The 24,085-nt window shown below is 38.2% G+C and overlaps 1 long non-coding RNA gene across 1 annotated transcript; it reads left to right on the top strand.

Moving 5' to 3' along the window:
* Positions 1–16,841: 16,841 nt before the first annotated feature.
* Positions 16,842–23,292, top strand: LOC129484079 (uncharacterized). Its single transcript, XR_008658351.1, has 3 exons — positions 16,842–16,883; positions 22,521–22,644; positions 23,203–23,292. It is a non-coding gene; the product is annotated as an uncharacterized lncRNA (long non-coding RNA).
* Positions 23,293–24,085: the final 793 nt, after the last annotated feature.

Below are 24,085 nucleotides of genomic sequence, written 5' to 3'. Positions count from 1 at the left end.
GTGGTGACTCCAATTGCAGCTGTTAATTTACACATCTCCTGGTACCTGGTATGAAGCCATTGATTTGGCATATGCCTTCTTCTCCATTTCTGTCCATAAGGCCCGCCGGAAGCAATGTGCATTCAGCTGACAAGGCCAGCAACATACCTTCACTGTCCTACCTCAGGGGTATATCAACTCTCCAGCTTTGTGTCATAATCTTTTTTGCAGAGATCTTGATCACTTTTCCCTTCCATAATATATCACACTGGTCCATTACATTGATGACGTTATGCTGATTGGACTCAGTGAGCAAGAAGTAGCAAATACACTGGACTAATTGGTGAGACATTTGCATGTCAGGGGATGGGAAATAAATCCAACTAAAATTCAGGAGGCGTCCAGCTCAGTGAAATTTTTAGGAGTCCAATGGTGTGAGGCCTGTTGAGATATTTCTTCTAAGGTGAAGAATAAGTTGTTGTTTTTGGCCCATCCTACAACCAAGAAAGAGGCACAACCCCTAGTGGGCCTCTTTGGATTTTGGAGGCAACACATTCTTCATTTGAGTGTGTTACTTCAGGCCATTTATCAAGTGACCCAAAGGGCTGCCAGTTTTGAGTGGGCTGCAGAAAAAGAGAAGGCTCTGCAACAGGTCCAGGCAACTTGGGCCATATGATCCAGCAGATCCAATGGTGCTAGGGATGCTGTTTGGAGCCTTTGGCAGGCCCCCATAGGTGATCACAGCAAAGACCTCTAGGATTTTGGAGCAAGGCCCTGCCATTTTCTGCAGATAACTATCCTCCTTTCGAGAGACAGCTCTTGGCCTGTTACTGGGCTTTGGCAGAAACTGAACCTTTGACTATGGGTCACCAAGTTACCATGTGACCTGAACTGCCTATCATGTACTGGATACCTTCTGACCCATCTAGTCATAAAGCTGGGCATGCACAGCAGCATTTCATCATCAAATGAAAGTGATATATACATGATCAGGCTCGAGTACTTCCTAAAGACACAAGTAAGTTACATGAGGAAGTGGCTCAAATCCTCACGGCCCTCACTCCTGCCACCCTGCCTTCTCTCCCCCAGCCTGCACCCATGGCCTAATTGGGAGTTCCCTATGATCAGTTGATAGAAGACCAAGGCCTGGTTCACAGATGGCTCTGTACAATATGCAGGCACCACCTGCAGCACTACAGCCCCTTTCTAGGACATCCCTGTAGGACAGCAGTGAAGGGAAATTTTCCCACTGGACAGAGCTTTGAGCAGTACACTTGGTTGTGCACTTTGTTTGGAAAGAGTAATGGCCATATGTGTGATTATATACTGATTCATGGGCTGTAGCCAATCATTTGGCTGGATGGTCGGGGACTCAGGAGAAGCATGATTGGAAAATTGGTGACAAAGAAATTTGGGGAAGAGGTATGTGGATGGACCTCTCTGAGCGGTCAAAAACTGAAGACATTTTTATCCCATGTGAACACTCACCAAAGACTGACCTCAGCAGAGGAGGATTTTAATAATGAAGTGGATAGGATGATTCGTTCTGTGGACACCACTCAGCCTCTTTTTCCAGTCATCCTGTCATCGCCCAATGGGCCCATGAGCAAAGTGGCCATGGTGGCAGGGATGGAGGTTATGCATGGGCTCAGCAACATGTACTTCCACTCGCCAGGGCTAACCTGGCTATGGCCACCACTGAGTGCCCAATCTGCAGGCCGCAGAGACCAACACTGAGCCCGTAATGTGGCACCATTCCTCGGGGTGGTCAGCCAGCTACTTGGTGGCATATTGATTATATTGAACCTCTTCCATCTTGGAAAAGGCAGTGGTTTGTCCTCACCAGAATAGACATTTACTCTGAATAGGAGTTTACTTATCTTGCATGCAATGCTTCTTCCAAGACTACCGTTTGTGAACAAACTCACAAAATGCCTTATTCACCGTCATGATATTCCACATAGCATTGCTTCTGACCAAGGCATTCACTTTACAGCTAAAGAAATGTAGCAGTGGGCTCATGCTTATTGAATTCTCTAGTCTTATCATGTTACCCTGAAGCAGCTGGATAGATAGAACAGTGGAATGGTCTTTGAAGTCACAATTACAATGCCAATTAGGTGACAATATTTTGCAGGACTGGGGCAAAGTTCTCCAGAAGGTTGTGTATGCTCTGAATTGGTGTCCAATATATGGTACTGTTTCTCCCACAGCCAGGATTTACAGGTCCAGGAATCAAGGGGTGGAACTGGAAGTGGCACAACTCACCATCATCCTTAGTGACCTATTAGCAAAATGTTTGCTTCCTTTCCCCATGACATTATGTTCTGCTGGCCTAGAGGTCTTAGTTCCAGAGGGAGGAATGGTGCCACCAGGAGAAATAACAATGATTCCATTAAACAGGAAGTTGAGGTTGTCACCTGGCCACTTTGGGCTCCTCCTTCCTCTGAGTCAACAGGCTAAGAAGGGAGTTGCAGTGTTGGCTGGGGTGATTGACCTGGACTATCAGGATGGAATCAGTCTGCTACCCCACAGTGGAGGTAAGGAAGAGTATGTGTGGAATACAGGAGATCCCTTTGGGCATCTTTTAGTATTGCCATGCCCTGTGATTAAGGTCAATGGGAAACTACAACAACCCAATCCAGTCAGAACTACAAATGGCCCAGACCCTTCAGGAATGAAGGTTTGGTTCACTCCACCAAGTCAAAAACCATGACCCTCTGAGGTGCTTCCTGGAGGCAAAGGGAATACAGGAAGGCTAGTAGAAGAGGGTCATCATCTATACCCGCTATGAGTACATGACCAGTTGCAAAAACAAAGACTGTAATTTTCATGAGTACTTCCTCCTTATTTTGTTAAGAACATGTTTTTGCATGTATACACTTGTACTAAGAAAATATCTTCATTTTATTTCCTTTCTTTTTCCTTTATCATGTGACATGAGATTTATTGGCTTCATATCACCATTTAAGTGTTGTTAACTTAATGTAATAGCATTAAGGTTAAGGATTAGTCCCCTTCTTGTTGTATGAAGGGTAGCTGTATTGTTAGGTATAAGGCCCTTTTATTGTTTTTATTTGGAGATAAATTATGATTTCAGGAAATGTGCATGGGTTCAAGCTGACAAGGGGTTGAACTTGTGATGGCTAATATTAAGTGTCAACTTGATTGGATAGGAGGATGCAAAGTATTATTTCTGGGTGAATCTGGGTGTTTCTGGGTGTTGCCAGAAGAGATTAACATTTGAGTCAGTGGACTGGGAGAGGAAGACTCACCCTCAGAAAGACCCACTCACAATGTGGGTGGGCACTATTCAATCGACTGCCAGTGTGGCTGGAAAAAGGAGGCAGAAGAAGGTGGAAGAAGCTGACTTGCTGAGTCTCCAAGACTTCATCTTACCTCCATGCTGGATGCTTCCTGCCACTGAACATCAGACTCCAAGTTCTTCAGCTTTTAGACTCTTGGACTTACACCAGTGCTTTGCCAGGGGCTCTAGGGTGTTCAGCCACAGACTGGAGGCTGCACTGTTGGCTTCCTTGTTTTTGAGGTTTTGGGACTTGGACTGAGCCACCACTGCCTTCCTTTTTCCTCAGCTTACACATGGCCTACCTTGGGACTTCACCTTGTGATCATGTGAGTCAATACTCCTTAATAAACTACCTTTCATATATACTTATATCCTATTAATTCTGTCCCTCTGATTAGTCCCCGACTAATACACAAGGTAAGATTTAATTGAAAACTTGAAATCTGTGTTTTCTGTAATAATAACTACCATTTATTCACAAAACACATGCTTTTTGCTTCCAGGATACAATGCCACTCAGTCTTCACAAAATAACTATGAGGGAAATGTTAGTATTAACATTGAACAGATAAGAAAACTGTGGCTTACAGAAATTGTGTAATTTGTCCAAAGTACCCCTAGTTAGTAAGTGGCAGAATCAGGATTCGATCCCATTTTTTTTTATTTCTCATGCTTTTTCTGCTGATATTCACTTTGTTGTTGTTGTTGTTTTGAGATGGTGTTTTGCTCTTTGTTGCCCAGGCTGGAGTGCAGTGGTGCAATCTCGGCTCACTGCAACCTCCGCCTCCCAGATTCAAGTGATTCTCCTGTGTCAGCCTCCTGAGTAGCTGGGAATACAGGTGCCCACCAGCAGGCCCAGCTACTTTTCATATGTTTAGTAGAGATGGGGTTTCACCATGTTGGCTAGGCTGGTCTCGAATTCCTGACCTCAGGTGATCCGCCTGCCTCGACCTCCCAAAGCACTGGGATTACAGGCATGAGCCACAGCACCCGACACACTTTGTATTCTAAATGTATGTTTGGCAATTGCTAAATAAATGCTTAACTGAGTAGAGCATTTAACATGTGAATGAACATGGAAGGAATGGATAGCACCTTAAATAGTCACCAGAACCCATCTATACCCTCCCTTTAGTTACAACTACAGAGGTGTGGGAAGACCAGACAAAAAGTCAGGAAGGTAATCTCATTATGTGTATGTGAATGCTGTCTTTTACCACACTCTGTTCTTTTAAATTTCCATGCAAGAGAGCTGTCGATTATACAAATACACACTTTTGTTTCATATCAGATTATGAGAAAGAAAACTACATTTCATTGAAAACCATTATTTCTATGCTAGTCTGAAATTTTATAGTTCTTACATATCCTAATAATAAATATAAGTTTGATTCCCTTGAATTCTCAAATCTGGGATTACCTGAAAACCCTGACAGGCTCAGCGCCATCATTGTCCTTACTTTCTGGGTAATGACGGGGGTCTGATTAAATACCTCAGGGGACCTGTAATGAAACCCACCAAGCATTGAATCCAACTGAGCTTAGGCTTCATGTCTAATAACTGGGTTTGGGGATTGGTTTTCTGGTGCTCCAGTCCCTTTCTACAAGTATCTGGGTCTCAGTGCTTTAGTTTCTGTCTATAAATGATCCTTTACCTTGGTCCCTCCAATATTGAGCCCTTGTCTTCACTTTTCCCAGAGCTCCAGAGGACTGAAATCACAATACTTCTATGCCATCTGTTCTTCATAATACATATTGACTACTTTTCTGTGTCGCCACATGTTGTCTACTCTTGGACTTTCTGTTACTAGTCACAGCTCACCTGCAAATGTATCCAAATCTCACTATATTCTGAATAAGTTGGCTACCTCACCAGACCACTGCAAATCACAGATCCCACTCTCATGTTTGCTTGCTTTGAATTTCGTTCCACCATTGAGGGCAGGGAATATATGTTTTCTGTGTTTCTTTACTTTCCCATATTGCCTATATAATGCTATGTATATTTTTGTAAAAATATATTTTACTTTGATTTATATAATTTTGTCTGATTGTAGAAAAATGACAATTACAATCCTAATCTCCCACTCAATTCCTCCATGGGTCAAACTCAATGACCTCTTCTACCTGATGTAAGATTGAAATATAATTTTGCCAGTAAAACACAAAATAAGTACTATGTAAGAGTATATTCACTTTATTTACTTAATAAATAATTACAAAAGTTAAATATTAATTTTTTATCTGTAAAATGGGAGAAAAAATAATTTTCACTTTGTACATTATGACAATTACATGGGTTAGTACATATAAAGGGTTTAGAACAGTGCCTGGAAAATATAATGTGTCCAATAAAGGTGAATTAGTTTACCTATGCTTATTCTAATTTGGGTAAAAGACTTGTATAGTACTGGGCACTTTCTAGATACAGAACAAAAACTTTGAGTTACCGATTTTAAAAGTAAACTTAACTTTAGTTTGTGATTTCTATGGAATATTTAAAATCACTGCTTAGAAAGAGTATTTTCCAATAAATGAAAAGTAATTCTGACTCAATCTTTTTATATTAAAATTGCGTATGAGCCAAAAATAAAATAAATAATTCAAGTTTTAGAGTTCAAATAAAAATAAGTATTAGCACATTCATTATAACTGCAATGCCTGGTGCTTTCTCTAAATCTAAAAGAAGAATTATTTTTATGTCTTCTAATACCGGGATTCAGTATCAACCTACAAAGTCTTATTATGAGTAAACGCTAATAAATTCAACTGTGGTTTATAGTGTATAATATGAAGTAATAGCAAATCTTTGATATTCCATTTTTTGTAATACCAATATAATGTCCCCTTTATTTTCAATTTTATACAAACAGGACTTTTTATTATTTTTTACCTAACTGGTTTAAGTAAATTAAAATAATTTTGCTTTTATTCTGTAAAATTATTTTCAATGGTAAAAAAGTGAAAACATATATCAAAGCCTCATAAAAGTTCAATAAAGGAACAAATGTATTTGTATTTTACTTATCAGTATAAAATTGGGAAGAAATGCACAACAATCTCTTAAATTTTCTCTTCAAAGTATTTGTTCATACCTTAAACATTTGATTTTAAAACATTTTTCTCCCTAACTTAAGTAGTCTAAAACTTGAAATGGATCCATAACAATAATGGTGGCATCTGGAAGACATTTTTAGCAACAGACAAAGCCAAAAGTCAATGGAATGCAACATGTGGATAAAATATTATAACTTTAGCTATGTGGTTAGGTATTTAAATGCCCTTTGGCAGTTGATGCCTTTCTTTTGATATGCAACCTTAGAAAGCTAATGCTATTACCGCACTGATATATCCAAAATATTTACATCTTGACATCTACCATCGGATGTCATTACTTTCCAAGTCTTCAACTAGATGGTATTGTATGTGATGAGAGTAGTTATTTCATTTACTTAAATTTTATTACATTTGTGAATTAAACCCCTTGAATGTCCACAAATTATATGGTATTTGTTAAAAAACTTTGGGTAAATAATTCAGGAAATAGATTTATTCTATGTTATGAAAGTCAAATGCAGGGTATCAGAGTAAATTCAAACCACTAGACCATAACGAAATAAAATGCAAATATGCTGTCTGAGTCTGCCTTTTTAATATGTAGAAGACTGCCCCAAAGAGAGAGTGAGAGGGAAGAGACAGATGGCATTTAATATTAAGGATGAAATTTGCTCCATCCCTTTGAAAGCCTCAGTCCTAAGTTTTTTACTTCATTTCCTTTTGAGATTTTAAATAGAGTCTTCTTATGTATCTTTTTAAGCTTTCCGTTTTTCTAATCTCTCTCTGTACAAATGTGTGGGCATATGTGTAATTTATCTATGTATTTATCTATGTTTCTATCTATCTATCTGCCCATCTAATTTATCAGTCCCTTTATCTGTTATCTACTTAGGATAGACACACAAAAGAAATTAAGTGGAATACAGAAATTATCCAAATTATCCAAATCTAAATAATTACAACTACAACTAACAACTCCTCTGTAGTTAGGAGGAGAAAATAAAACTCTCATTTTAAACTGTGACTTTCTAACTAAAAACAATTTGAAGTGACTGTAATTCTTTATTTTACTTTTCCTATCTCAAGAAGGATTTTTCTCTTCTCTTTTTTTCTTTTCCTTTCTCTGACTTCACCTCAGCAGATGAGTCACAAAGGCAGTCTTAGAACTCTCTTCCTGTCATAGGATTCTGTCAACAGAAGCTGAGCTATTCCAGAAAGGGCCTACTAGACAGCCCTGCATCTTAAGAACATCATGCAGAATATTGAAGTCGGATCCCTACCTTTTACCATATATGAAAATTTACTCAACCTGGATCCAAGATTTTAAATATAAGACCTCAAACTACAAAAATACATAAGGCAACCTAGGAAATACTCTTTTAGACATCAGCCTTGGCAAAGAATTTTTGGCTAAGTCCCCAAAAGCAATTGCAACAAAAACAAAAATAGACAAGTGGGACCTAATTAAACTAAAGAGCTTCTACGGAGCAAAATAAACTATCAACAGAGCAGACAGACAAATTACAGAATGGGAGAAGATATTTACAAACTATGCATCCAACAAAGGCCTAGTATTTAGAGTCCACAGGGAACTTAAACAAATAAACAAGCAAAAAAAAGCCCCATTAAAAAATGGAGAAAGGACATGAACAGACACTTCTCAAAACAAGACGTAAAAGCAGCCAACACACATGAAAAAATGTTCAGTATTATGAATCATCAGAGAAATGCAAATCAAAACCACAATGAGATACCTTCTCACAGCAGATAGAATGACTACTATCAAAAAGTCAAAAAACAACAGAGGTTGGTGAAGCTGTGGAGAAAAGGGAATGTTTATTCACTGCTGGTAGGAACATAAATTAGTCCAATCACTGTGGAAAGTAGTCTGGAGATTTCTCAGATAAATTAAAACAAAGCTACCATTTGACCCAGCAATTTTATTTCTGAGTATATATCCAAAGGAAAATAAATTATTTTACTAAAAGGACACAGGCACGAGTATGTTTATAGCTACACTATCCACAATAGCAAAGACACGGAATCAACCCAGGTTCCCATCAATGGTAGATTGGTGGTACGTATGTACCATGGAATACTATGCAGCCCTAAAAAATAATGAAATCATATCCTTTGCAGCAACATGGATGCAGCTGGAAGCCGTGATCCTAAGTGAATTAATGCAGGGAGGAACAGAAAACCAAATAATGTATATTCTCACTTAAAAGTGAAAAGCAAACAATGAGCACACGTGGACATAAATATGGGAGCAATAGACACTGTGGACTACCAGAGGGGAAAAGGTTCGGGGGAGAGCCTGGGATGAAAAGCTACCTAGTGGGTACTATGCTCACTGCCTGAATGATGGGCTCCATACTCCAAACCTCAGCATCAGGCAATAGTCCTATGTAACCAACCTGTACATGTACTCTATGTTTCTAAAATAAAAGTTGACATTAAAAGAAGATATCCTGGTGATTCCTCAAGGATCTAGAACTAGAAATACTATTTGACCCAGCCATCCTATTACTGGGTATATACCCGAAGGATTATAAATCATGCTGCTACAAAGACACATTCACACAAGTGTTTACTGCAGCATTATTCACAATAGCAAAGACTTGGAACCAACCCAAATGTCCCTCAATGATAGACTGGATTAAGAAAATGTGGCACATATACACCATGGAATACTATGCAGCCATAAAAAAGGATGAGTTCACGTCCTTTGTAGGGACATGGATGAACCTGGAAACCATCATTCTGAGCAAACTATCACAAGGACAGAAAACCAAACACCACATGTTCTCACTCATAGGTGGGAAGTGAGCAATGAGAACACTTGGACACAGGGTGGGGAACATCACACACCAGGGCCTGTCATGGGGTGAGGGGAGGGGGGAGGGATAGCATTAGGAGATACACCTAATGTAAATGACTAGTCAATGGGTGCAGCACACCAACATGGCACATGTATACATATGTAACAAACCTGCACATTATGCACATGTACACTAGAACTTAAAGTATAATAAAAAATAAAATAAATAAAATAAAATAAAATAAGATATCATGAAGACAAAGAGCAGCAGCTGGATTCTTTTCATTATTCTTAATTTCTAAAATTCTGAATAATACTCTTAACCCCATGGTGGATTATTATAGCTCTTCTCTTTGTGCTACCCTACAGAAAACCCAGAATATAAGTCAATACTTAGTTCTTGGACTGTTACCAATCCTGTGGCTCTTATTTCTCATTGAGCAAGAAAGGAACTATTTCAAGACCATGACTATATTCTTGTTGCGGATTTTCTCTCACTTAACTGTCGTGCTCTTGCAAACTTAGAGGCTGACATTTTGACTGATCTGATCAAGGATGAGACAAATTTATTCTTTGTTTTGAGATGGAGTCTCACTCTGTCACCCAAGCTGGAATACAATGGCACGATCTTGGCTCACTGCAACCTCTGCTTCCCAGGTTCAAGCGATTCTCCTGCCTCAGCCTCCTGAGTAGCTGGGATTACAGGTGCACGCCACTATCCCTGGCTAATTTTTTGTATTTTTATTAGAGATGGGGTTTCACCATGTTGTTCAGGCTGGTCTCGAACTCCTGACCTCTTGATCCACCCACCCTGGCCTCCCAAAGTGCTGGGATTACAGGAGTGAGCCACCGCGCGCAGCCGACAAATTTATTCTTTTCTTCCATGTGGCTTCCAACAATTTTCCTCTTTTTTCAACTCTAGGATAATAAAAATTGGCTTGGTGAGATTTATTAGTAAAAAATACGTACAGTCACTCAAATAGCATAGATGACATTTCTGTAGAGAATATGCAAAAATAATTTTCCTAGAAATTAGATAAGAGGAGAACTCTTACATTTTAACTACAGTTTCTTATGTATTTGCTTCTTCTTCTTTTTTTTTTTTTATTGAAACAAGATCTCACTGTGTTGCCCAGACTGGAGTGCAGTGGTGTGATCTCAGCTCACAGCAGCCTCAAATTCCCTGGTTCAAGTGATCCTCCCACTTCTGCCTTCTGGGTAGCTGGAACTACAGGTGCATACCACCACACCAGCTAACTTTTTGTATTTTTTGTAGAGACAGAGTTTGGTCATGTTGCCCAGGCTGGTCTCGAACTCTTCAGCTCAAGTGATCAGTCTACCTCAGTCTCCCAAAATGCTGGTATTACAAGCATGAGCTACCAGGCACGGCCTTTTATTACTTCTTATTAAAAATGCTAATTTTTTTCCAATTGTCTGTAAATTTGACAATATTCCATCAATAGAGTCAGCATCTAGAAGTAATAAAATCATTAGGTTACTAATATATGAACAACATACAAATAGAACTTTTTGAAAAGTATTTAATATGGATGGTCCATCATGTTTTGACTATTGTTTTGTATTTTAATTACTAATTTCTGAAAATGTTGCCTAGTTCTTCTCATTGTCTACAAACTAGAGACCACCTTCCTAAAAACAGAAAAAAGAGACCCTGCCCCCTATAGCTAATAACTTAATTATATTAGCAATATTCTAAAATAAGCAATAAATGCTAAGCTATACTCAGATGAACGAAAGCCCTAAAATCATGTATTAACATATTGCCTATTAACATTTCTGTCATATTTGGGATTTCAAATGTATACTTACAGTGTGATTGGACAAATTTTTTCAAAGGACTTCAAAATTAAAGATAATCACAATTTTATTTAGCTTATAAAGATCATATTTAAATTCAATTTATTCTTATAAAAGCTATTCTATAGTTTCCCCTTAAGATATAGCAATCCCAATTTAATATGTACTACCGTACCATCTTAAGATAGAAAAATATCTTTAGCCAATAACTGGTTTTGATAATGGTTTTAGCATTACCATTTTTAGTTGCATAAATATATTTATTACTATCAAGTAGTCTCTAAAATATATTGTTTTAGAGAGGCAATATGATTTTACAATGTATTATTATATTACATAGCTAATATTTGGTGTGCATGTCTTATGAAGTGCTATAATGACATAAAAAATCTTGCAAATGATTTTCTTTTGCATTTGCTAAAACCTAGGAATGTAGTAACAATATTCAAAGAAACTTACTTTCATTTTTTTAAAAAGTATGTCAGAGAATAGAATGAAACTTCCATTTTATCAGCATGATGCATTAGACACAATAAACCACTGTCTCTGAAAAAAAACTAAGACAGTAGACAAAATGCTTGTAAAGAACATTAGGTGAGAGAAAAGTGAGGAATCCTAAAAAGCTTGCAACTGAGAGGAAAGAGAACCCATAGTAATAAACAAAGCAATGAATCTCAATTCACTCAGGATAACGGTCTGTGTTCCTGATTTTGGGTTTTCTCAGCCTCCCAAGTTTGTTAACACTAAGCTTGTATTGTCATAACCTAGCATGTTAGAACACAGGGCACAGAAAATATCCTAGGTGAGAAATCAAATAGACCTACTTCCCTAAACCTTGGCTTCTAAAAGGTTATTTCCTCTTTGTAAGGTTAAACTAGGGGGCAGAGCATGGTAGCTCACTCCTGTAAATCTCAGCAGTTTGGGAGGCTGAGCTGGGAACACTGCTTGAGGCCAGGAGTTCTAGACCAGCCTGGGCAATATAGTGAGACCACATCTCTGCAAAAAAATAACAATTAGCCAGGCATGTTGGCTGGCAACTGTAGCCCCAGCTACTTGGGAGGCTGAAGCAGGGGAATTGCTTGAGTCTAGGAGTTGCAGGGCACAGTGAGTTATGATTGTGCCCCCACATTCCAGCCTGGGTGACAGAGCAGGACTCTGTCTCTAAAAAATTAAAAAAATTAAAGGACAAACTAGAAACACATCTTCGTCACCCTATTCCCAGCCGCATCAGGGCAGGATTGTCTTTCCTCAAATATTTGTATTTTTCAAGGAACAATAGAGTCCCCTGAGAATTTGTAAACTTAAGCCAATTTTCACTTAGGATTTCAGTCAGGATTGACAGCACCTAGGTGGCCCTAAAATATTCCAACCGATGATTGTTTAAACCATATTCATTCTGATAATTCCCCTAGATACTGGTGTTCTCAGTCTGTTCTCGCACTGCTGTAAAGAACTACCTGAGACTGGGTAATTTATGAAGGAAACAGGTATAATTGACTCTTAGTTCTGCAGGCTGTACAGGCTTCTGCTTCTGTGGAGGCCTCAGAAAACTTACAATCACGGCAGAAGGCGAAGGGGAAGCGAGCACCTCTTCACGGCGAGGGCAGGAGGAAGAAACGGAGCAAAAGGAGAAGTGCTACACACTTTCAAACAACCAAATCTCGTGAGAATTCATTAACTATCATGAGAACAGCAAGGGAGAAATCTACCTCCATGATCCAGTGCCCTCCTACCAGGCCTTCTTCCAACAATGAAGATCGCAATTCAACATGAGATTTGGGTGGAGGAAACAGAGCCAAACCATATTAATATTAGGCAGAAAAAACACATCTTTGGAAGATCCAACCTTCAATTCAGGTCTTGACATTTTCATAAATGAAGGTCTACGTTTAAAAATAATGTTTTAAATGAATTGAAAATATCATTAAAGTGTAATAGACCATATAAACGGAAATATATATGTGTGTGTATATACATATACATTTATTTATACATGTAAATATACTTGTGTATATATACAACTTTTATAGTAAAAACTATAATTATTAATATTAAGAACTCAACATTTATTATTAGAAGCAGATTAGACAAAGTTTGGTTTTCTCTCAGGTCCTAAGAGCCATCTGCATCTTGTGACAGCCTCCGTTTTCAAAGCCAGCAACAGAGAGTCTCCCTCATGTTTGATCTCTTTTATGCTTCTTATTTATTTTTCAGGAAGAAATCATTTCTTTTTCAGAATTAAGTCAATTTCACCGAAGTTACTTTCTCTTTCTAAAGTCAATGGTGTCATATAACCTAATCATAAGGGTGATTGTCCCATGGGATTACACAGGGGGTGTATGATCTCTGGGGACAAGGATCTCGGAGCTATCATAAAATTCTGCCTACCATAGATAATACGAAAGAGGAATTAAGCTACATGGAGAATAAACAATTTTAATATCTAATCACTGGAAAGGTGAAATATTGAGGAGGCAATATTTAAATAGTTATTGCTTGATAATTTTCAAGGAATTAATAAGAAAATTCTAATATTGTGATATAGGAAATCAAATAATACCCAAGTACCCAAGCAGCATAATTATACAGACATACACAACCAACCACAGAAAAAAAACCATAATGTTTGTACCAAATCTCAAGGAAAAGGTATTTTAAAATCTTAAGCCACCAAAGAAAAAATTTACTACCTAAAAGGAAACGAATGACAATTGTTGACTACTTAAAAACGACGGAAGGTAGAAGGAGAGTGAAAATATCCCCCAAGTAATGAGATAAAATATCCATTCTTTAGCATTAAATACACTGTAAAATTTACTTCTCAGAACAAGAAAAAACAATTTTAATTTCAGGAAAATAATTTCAATTAAACTCTAAAAAATATAAAGAGGATTGCCACCAACAGACCCTGAATAATGGAAATACCAAAGCTACAATTAAGTGGGGGGGAAAATGGATCCCATTAGGAGATATGAGGTACAAGGAACAATGCTAAACAATGAGCATGGAAATTGGTATACATAGGGTTACATACTAATACACATTTTATGTATAAAACAGTTAAAATTCTATAATATTATAATGCAATAAATAACTAAAAATAGGATGTGATTTAGAATAGAATGAACACAGCTTAAAGTGTTTTAATGTTCTCATAGTGATGTGATTAAGGATAAAATTGTTGGTTATTTTTGAATATTGATGAGCAGTGTATGTATGTTAAATTTTTTAGAATAACCAAGAAGAGGACAGAAATATAACATGTACCACAAATACTAGAAAAGGAAACTGTGCCATGAGAAAGCAAAGTTTGGTAATAAAAAAGTAAAGAACAATTTAAAAAGGAATAAAAAGGGTGACAAATATTTTATAAATAAATATTTATAAATGTAGTACTTTATGAATAAATCCAAATAAATTTACAATGACATCAATTAACTGACTCCTATAGCAAATATTATAGGCTGTAGTTAAATAGAACCAAAAAAGAATACTATATGTTGCTTATAAGAAATATCTACAAGGGTAAACTCAGTTTGACCATAATAATTAATCTGATTAACAGTGAGTTGGGATAAAATCTCTGTAATCTGTTTTATGCAGCATTTAACTAAAGCATCCACCAACATGACTCTAAGCAGCAGTATGAGACCAAACTTCAGTGTTGACCTCAATCATGGTCCCCAGAGACAATGTCTGACCCAATCAGCTGAACAAAGTCCACAAATGCTCAATGTCTATCTTAGAAAGCCAGATGGCTTACTGCTTAATTTTCTGTACTGACCTTTCTACTTGGCCTAAGACGTTAATCCAGATATAGCAGGATGTGTTAATGATTGAACAAATGCTACCTTGGCCCACAAAGAAGTCTAGCTAGTTCTGTCACCAAAAACAGCCCTGTCCAATGAGTTGAGACTGATTTGAATGTCTTTTATGTTGGAGTTGATACCATTAATCACATCAGCTAAAATCAGGGACAAATTTTATACCACATCTTCTAACTGGACAATGTCCATGATAAGGATCATCCCCACAGGACATGTAGCAATACCAAGTCAACTATACCGATGGCAAGCTCCCACTGGTCACCAAGGGCAGCTTCTGTCACTTGAGTACTACATATCTATGGACAGTATTGCCTTGAAGAATTTTGGTCTTTAATGTCTGTTATGACCATCCTTAATATGCAAATCACTCTGTTTTCAGTAGGGAGGCAAATTAATGCCTCACTTTAACAGTCCTACCTTCAGCACACCTGACATACAATGGTGAAACAGTGCAGGGAAATGCAACAAATACTCCTACTGGCGATTGAAAGAATCAGAGCAACACAGCAGGTACCGGTCCTTCAAACTTCTGAGAAGATACTTCTTGGGCAAATACTTAAAAAATACACAAACTTCTTGGGCAGATACTTAAATAGCTTGCCATCCTGGGAATGGGATATATCTCATGTTCAGCTCTGATTCCTGCTCCTTGGGAGTAGCCATCTTTATCCTCCTTCTCTTTTGGTGATTCTTTCTTTTCCATTATCATCTTTAGCTACCTGTAAAGTTACTATGCTGTTTCATATGCTCTTTGGAGACTGACGAGCTTTTTCAACTTGCTTCCTACTCTTAGAAGGTTGGCAGCCCAAAGGTTGGTTATTTTGATTCTTATATATTTTTAGTCACAGATTCTTATAGCTGAGCTGGTGGTTTTATTGGCATTATAGCTGTCTACAATTTTTAGTAGATGTATCAAATTCTTCTTAGCTCCATGTGCCATAACTGTAGCCATTATTCTTTTTATAATATAATCCTTTAATCTTCTGTATTTTGTCTCCTTCCTCAGATTCTCCATCGAAAGATGGATATTGTATCCATCAGGCTTTGTATCTACCAGGATTGTATCTATCAGGCTTCAGAAACAATACAGTTAAGTTTCAGGAACCACTTCACCCCAACCCCCACCCCAAACATTTTGGCTAATTGAAATCACATATTAGGGGCCACCTTAATTGATTCAAAGTTTTAACAATGAGTATGGTCTTTTTGACCACTGAAGAAGTTGAGATGTTAAGTAATTTACTCAAATCACAAAGCTAATAGGTGACAGATCTGGACATTGAACCTGGGCAATGCCTATAGATGCTACACAGTTAAACATTGTGCTCCACTGCTTTTTAGTGATGATGGCTATCATTTACTTTCCATAAAGCAGGACAGATGTGAGCTATGTGGACACATTCACACTGGCTACAGTTGAGCACAATCTATCAAGGAAGTTACTCAGAAGCTTTTACTCAAGATCATTATATTGTCACAGTATCTTTTGGGTGTTGCTTTTCCAGCTGGAAACCCCTGTGGCTGGTGGCACTTTTGCCTAAGTTTAGCTGGTGCCCTCTGGGCTCATTCTGCCCACTTGGCATGGCAGGTGGCTCTTGGCTTATGCTACCGGCCCGGATCCCATACATACTAGGGGCAAGCCAGGCATGGAGTGGTGAGGGGTATGTGAATGAGCAAGCACAGGGTCCAGCCACTGTGTACAGTCAGGAATGCTGACTGCTGCAGTAAGATTGGCAGCTCCAGGCACTGGCACAGGCACAGGCTCTGTGCAAGCCTATGGCTGGATCAGATGCACCACAAACAGCTTTCACTGTGGGCACTCGCATCTGGACAAGGGGAATGTGGTGGCACCCGGAAGCTTGGAGATGAGAGAAACTGCAGAGCCCTGAAGTGAGTGTCATAGTCATGCCTCTGGGAGCCCCTAAGTCTGGGCTTCCTAAAGGGCTTCTCTACTCCTTGATGCCTGTAATGTGGCAAGTTGAGTGGTGTGTTTCAGCCCTATTTGTCTTACAGCAATTTCGGTCTTGCCTTTCAGGAGGTCCTGAGTTCTTGTCCTGTGTCCAGAATGTATGAGGTATGTGGCAAACTGGAGGGTGAGCAAGGTGGAGAGGAGCTTTACTGAGTAACAGAACAGCTCTCAGGAAACCCAAAGTGGGTAGCTTCTTCCACAGGCATGTCATCCTGATGAGTGTCCAGCTCTCAGCAGAGAGGAGACCTGGAGTGGGTAGCTCCTCTTTGCAGGCAGGCAGTCCTGATGAGTGCAGCCCTAAGCAGAGAGAAGACCCAGAGATGTTAATGCCTTTTCACAGGCAGGTCGTCCCAGTGAGTTGAGGAGACCCAAAGTGGGTGGCTCCTTCCCACAGCTGGTAGTCCCAAGATCTCTGTGATCCTGGCTGAGTCCGGGGTGTTTATGGGCTCAGAAAGGATGGAGTGCATGCTGATCCATCCAGGTGCAGCCATGGGTGGGCCCAGAAAAAGCACCTAAGTTCTCACTACGGGCTGCAGACTCCACCCAGAACTGGCAGCCCGGCCCCCAGGCTTCAAGCTGTTCCTGGATTGAAGGAGGGTTTTCAGCAGAGACCTGCCCCGTTCTGTCCAGGTACCTTTCTACCTCCTGCTGTCATTAACATGTCATCCATGGTGCCCTGGCTGTCCATGCCGTGGGGTGTCTAGAGGCCTGTGCTGAACTGCCCTCGGTAACCCCTTGACTCTCCCCTGTGCTCATCGGTGCCCAAAGTCGGGAGGGGGCTGAGGCGACAGGGGGCTGGTGTGTCAGCGCTGCCATGAGTGTGCACACATCTGGCAGGGGTGTGACAGCACCCAGACTCAGCCACAACTTTGCAGAGTGGGCACTGGGATTGGTGAGAGGCCAGGGTGTGGGAACAGGCAGCTCTGAGTCTGCAGGGGCAGGGGAGACTTCTTGGACGCAGAGACCACAGCGATGCCTGGGTCTGCAGCTACTGCCGGGTTGCTGCAGCTGTGCACAGGAGTGTGTGGTTCCTGCCCCACTGACTCAGTAGGGAGCAGTCCCACCTGTTCCTGGTCCCCTCCAGCTTTGTGGAGCACACAGCCCTAGCCATGCCTCCCCTGTTGCAGCCAGCATCTTTGCAGAGGCCACTCCAGATGGGCTGCCTCTGCCATCAATATGTGAGTTACCTTAAATATGCTTCTGCTGGAATGTAACTGTAATTTTTCTTTTCAATTTCTTCAGCTCCAAGGAATATAAACCTATTTTTAAAATGTTAATCCTGAGCACTCTAGAGTTCTAAAAAATTTAATCCTGACAGGGAAATGATTTCCCTTCCCCAGATTTCCATAAAGATAAAAAAATGTGCTGAATAGTTAAGAAAAAGCAGAGGTTGTATACACATTTACAAGGTGGTGTGAAGATGCGTTGGAATATTAAACTATATTTGAGGAGACCTCAACCCTCACATGTGAACTTTCCTATATAAGCACTCAAAACTGTATTTCTGCTTTCCCACCTCTACATAAATGAATCTAATATTACAGAAGAACTAATTAGGGAAAGTTATTAACAAAAGTTAAATACAGGTATAATATAATGTAAAAAACAGCTTATATCTTGATATTGATATTCTTTACTGTTCCTCCCTTGGGATCTACCATCTGCACATCTTCCCAGGCTATTCCTGATGCTGTTCATCTAGTCCTCAAGCAAAAAACCACATATTCTTTCCCTGGAAAAATGCACTTGTCTTATTTTCTAGCTTTGTTCTCTTCTAGGGTACAAATAATAAATATATGATTAATTTATCCATACTAATGGGTGAGTGAATGCAAATGGCTAAATATATGTTCTTTTCCAAGTAATCAAATTCCATTTTAACATGATTTAAAAAAATTTTCTAGGGTTTCTAAGACCACAACCCAAGGTATTGTGATAAAAGTAGTAGTAATTACAAATAATCTTCAGGTTAATTGGATAAATAACTTCAGAAAATTAGTCTGAGTACTATCCAAATTATCTGATACAGGGAGACATCAACTCCACATTTATGGTAACTATTAAATTAATTAATAGCTCTCCTAGAAATTCTTCAGCTTTAGTATATGTAATAATATACACTACTTTTTAGAAAAAAAGAAACCATATATACAAAAAATTGTAACAAATTCAAAGTCATTAATTTGTGATTTGTCTTATATTTTCTTTAAACACATGTAAGTATATAATACAATCGTTGAGTGATTAATGTTAGTGTTCTACCTTTTTTAAGAATACATATGCAATATTGGTACCATGCAAAAAAGAAGTATGTGCAATTAAAAGTAGGCATTTGGAGTGTGGGGGAAGGAAGGGAGAGGAGAGGGAGAGGGAGAGGGAGATTGTGTGTTAAAGGATAATGATACCGAGGAAGTGACTTAGTCTTTACGAGTTTTACTGTAGAAGATGCCATTCCCTGTAAAAGACTAATTGTTCTGAGATCTATTTGTTTTCTTTATTCCTTCCTGATATGGTTCAGCCGTGCCCCCACCCAAATCTCGTCTTGAATTGTAACTCCCACAGTTCCCAAGTGTTGTGGGAGGAACCTGGGGAAGGTAATTGAATCATGGGAGCAGGTCTTTCCTGTGCTATTCTCATGATAGTGAATAAGTCTCACGAGATCTGATGGGTTTAAAAATGGGAGTTTCCCTGTACAAGCTCTCTTCTCTTGTCTGCTGCCATATGAGACCTGCCTTTCACCTTCTGCCATGACTGTGAGGTCTTCCAAGCCATGTGGAACTGTAAGTCCATTAAACCTCCTTTTCTTCCCAGTCTTGGGTATGTCTTTATCAGCAGCATGAATATGGACTAATACACTCCTTTACTTGTGGAAATTGTTACAGTAAGACTGACCAGTGTTGACAATTCTGGTGAAAACTGACCTTTACTCACTTGATTTACGACATCTCAGCAAGGCTTTGTCATCGTTAACAGCAAAACATTCAGATAGATCCTCTAAAATAGGGCCCATAAGCATTATTTTATTGAAATACAGTAACTGATTTCTCACATAATAATTTCATGCAGAGAAAGAGAAGAAAACAAGAAAAAATTATAGCTTCCTTTTCTTGAGTCTCTGTTTTATATGAGAAATATTTATTTTAGAAAATTTACTTTGAATATTCACTTACATAACCAATAGTAAGCCCCTGTTATGTTCGAAAAACAAAATAAACAGTAAAAATAATTTCATAGTCAATATGTAAAGTGACTAACTGTCCTGGCTTTCCCAAGACTGTTATGGTTTTGAAACTGTAAGTCTCACATCTTAGAAGTCCCCATAGTCCAAAGCAAACATTACATATAACTATTTGCACACCTACTTATAATAAAATATTATTGCAGTAAGAAATTAACTTCAAATAATCTGCTTTATAGCATTAAGTAGTTTTCAATTATCCAGAACTAGCAACTTGCTGGCTAATGTGGCTTCTGAAATGTTTTGCTTAATGTAATATCTATTGCTACATCACAAATTGCCCAACACTTACCATCTCAAAACAACGCAGTTTCTAAGGGACAGGAATCTGGGCATGACTTAAGGTTGTTTGACTGAAGGTCTCAGTTCCTTCCTTGCAAATGGTTGAAGGTTGCTCTCAGTTCCTTGTCAAATGGGTCTCTCCAACATGGCAGTTTGCTTTATCAAAATTGGCAAGAGAGTGAGTTTATTAATAAGACAGAAGTCACAATTTTACATAACATAATCATAAAAAGGAATTTGCTGTATTTTGTTCATTAAAAATAACTCACTGGGTTCAATTCTCACTCAAGGAAGGAAATACACAAAAATATAAATAGCAGGAGGTGATAACCAAAGGAGGCCATCTTCAAGTCTGCCTGCCATGTCTGGCACTCAGAGACTTTAAGATAAATTAGTTGTTTAGATATAGATATAAATGTAGGTATAGATAAATACAGAATGTTACCAGCATGCTCCCTTTCAGTCATAATTTTGCTTCCAAAGGTTAATCAGACATTTCTGAATTCTCTTACTTTACACCTCTGTTTCAATTCTGTTACCTTCACCTCTTTTTGGTCTTCATAGGAATGCAATCATAGAGTAAGTACTCTTTTGTTTCTAGCTTCTTTTATTCAACATTTTGTCTTTGAGATTCATATACACTGTTTATGAGTTTTGATTACTATATTTACTGTATTAATATATCATAACTTATCAGTATATCCTACTACGTCTTAATCAAATAATAAATGTCATAATGAATCATCTTGCATTACAAGGTTTTATATCTCAATTTCCTTTGTTAAACCTTTTCTCTACCTCAGTCCTTTTTCACTTTCAGTTCTTCCATATGCTCCTGGCATTCTAGTCTTGACTCAAAGGGAGAGATTTATACAAACTCATTTCCACAAGATGTTCCTGATTTAATATTAGAAGATATTTAATATCCTCTAATACCACCTTTAGGGATTTTGCAATCTAAAATTACAAAGGAATATCTCTAAAATACAGATCTCTGTATTTTAAGAAAAGGCACCTTCTAGGTGACAGAGCAATTTGGTGATGAGGTGGGGGTGCTAGCTGGTAAAACACATTGAATACAACATACTCACTTCATTTAATAGAAATATGGTTAGACTTTCAAAACTTTTATCATTTAGAGTTGCAAAATAATATGTATTATAGAATACAAAATGGAACTTTGATTTGAGATGATAATGTGATATCAGATCTTTAACCAAACACTCCAAGGTAAGGTGCTCATTCTGTCAGTATACTATTGAAATGATATTGAAATAAAACACCAGAGATGCACACGTGCACTCTTGGAAACAAGATGCTGAATGTGAACCATAGAGAGAGCTAAAGAGGAAACACAAATGAACTACAAATTCAAGAGAGTGATTTGAAACTTTTTCCGAAAATTTTAAACCGTTTATTAAATTCCTTCAAAGCTTGTTAGTATGTTAAAAGTATCACAGGTACTTCAAAATTATTTCTCCAAAAAATGCTGAACATGTGTTCTAAGTTCTCCCACTTAGAATCCGTAATTTTGAATAAGCCTATTGTAACCAAATGTAGCATTTCTCATTCATGCTTGGGGAGCCATATCCACTTTTATCTTAAAACATCTATGTACATGTGCACGGATTTTCTAAAAAACAAACTGAATATTCAGTTATAGGTGTGTTAATTTTCCTGTTTATGCATTTGGAATTTCCCATGTGTTGAAATCCTTGCTTTACTTTTAGTTTTGGACAGCAGTCATATCTTCCAAATAATCTCAATCAACACGATGTGCTGAGGAGGAGAGGAGGGCACGCCCCTAAAGTTATGTGCCACGAGGAAATTTCAACACTTTCACAATCTAGCTTATTTTAAATAAACAAAAAATGGAAGTGGTTCATGCATAATAAATCCCTGCTGGGCTGTACTGTGTTTTCATGACTAATTTCTTTTGCTAACCACAGCTTCTCAGCCTATGACCTTTAAACGGCAGGCATTCTTTACAAAAACATGGGCTCACTGTCAGGGCTGTGCCTTTTCTTACTCATGAACTCCCTAGTGACTTGTTAACTGTCCAAACATAGTTGTCTTCAAACAACTTATGGAAAATGCACTTGTAGGATTTTTTTGGTGCCATGAAAGGAACCTTCCTATTATAAAGTCAAAAACTAAAATAATAATAAAGAATACGTTGCTACTCGAAGGACTGATCTGACACATTTCATTTTTCTTCACAGAAACAATTCTGGTAGGGACACTGAAGCATATTATCTAGTCATCTCTTCATAACTGGGCAGAATGGCAAATCATCTCAGCTGAGATTTCTAGGTGACTTTCTGGAAGATAAGGGGGGAATTTGATGTAGGTGCTAGAATCTCCCACTCCTTGTACCCCATACCTATTTCATGACTCCTTAACAACCATTGACTCCAGGTCTTTTTATCAGAGACACTTCTTTAACATTTTCTACTTGCTCCATTTTCTGTTAGTTAGCTCTGCCATTTATTATGGATGTCTTTTAACTGCTTTTGACCTTGTAAGAAAAATCTCTCTGTTTCAGGTGTAATTTACTTACATAAATAATAGTGAGGTTCTCATCAAAACCAGGGATTATCATTGAACTTCTCTCACTGAGTAATTAGCTCAACAACAGAACTAACATTGTTCTCAAGTTTCAGGTTAATCTCTTGAAAGTTGTAATTTGTTTTTTCTCTTTCAAGAGTCTCTATTATTCAAGCACATCTTCTTTGCCTTCTCAAGGGCTGAGAATATCCTTAGGAATCTGATGACTGTGCAATTGGGGAGCAGACATGAACTAGGATATTAACAGGATAAGCAATGAACATAACTTTGTAGTGTCCAGTAGGGAAGAAAAAGCAAGCAAGTGTCTTACTTCATGTATTCACCCGTTCTCTTCAGCATTCATAGGTAATATATAGAAGCACCTTTTTCCAGCTTCAGTTTTCTTGGAGGTATTGAACAGTCATCCATCTTCAGGAATTCGCCTCTGTAAGTATACTATCTTGTGTTATTTTTCCCTTCTCCATCCATCGGTAACTGGAGCATAGTTGGATAAAGGTATCCAACCCTTTGGATTAATGAATATGATTTGTTTGCTTCTCTTGGCAGTTTGGAATAAGAATAAAGGAGTAATAACTATATGGCTGCTTGTGCTGAAGCTAAAAGGAAGATCACATATTACTAATCTCATTCATAATTCTTTTCTCCAACTGTGCTGCTATTGTTTGCATGCCTCTTTTTTCAGCATGTAAAAACATTTTCAACTTGCATTTTACTTTATTTATTTATCACTCCCTGCAGTAAAAAAACTCTTGAGGGTAGGTGCCATGGCTTATTCATTTTGAATTCTGATCTGTGTCTAGGATAGTGTCTAATAAATAGTATAGTATAGATTAAACAATTTTGCTGCTTTAGTCAGGTTGCATTTATGGCCTCTTTTGCTAAGTTCTTCTATTCCTTCTGAGATGTATTACAGTGACCTCGTAACTTAATCCCATTACATTTATTTATGATCCTGATAACCAAGACCAATTTGAATTTTGAACATGTTTCCTGCCAACTATTGCTCATAGCTCTGAGACCAAAATTTGTATGGTGTTCAATTTATCATTGATGAAAACATCAAACAGCCCTTATGAAATATTATTATGTATGCCCTGAAGTTGGAGCATTGTTTCATTGATATTTACTTTTTGTTATGCCCCTTAGATAACTGTACACCAACCTTATAGTTTTGTAGTTTAAATTCTGTTTACTAGTTTAGGACTAGTATGCAATGTTG

The sequence above is a fragment of the Symphalangus syndactylus genome, chromosome 6 (assembly GCF_028878055.3).
Source record: "Symphalangus syndactylus isolate Jambi chromosome 6, NHGRI_mSymSyn1-v2.1_pri, whole genome shotgun sequence".
Classification (NCBI taxonomy): Eukaryota; Metazoa; Chordata; class Mammalia; order Primates; family Hylobatidae; genus Symphalangus; species Symphalangus syndactylus.
The sequence above is the reverse complement of the archived record's forward strand: the minus strand, read 5'-3'. Positions and strand labels throughout refer to the sequence as shown.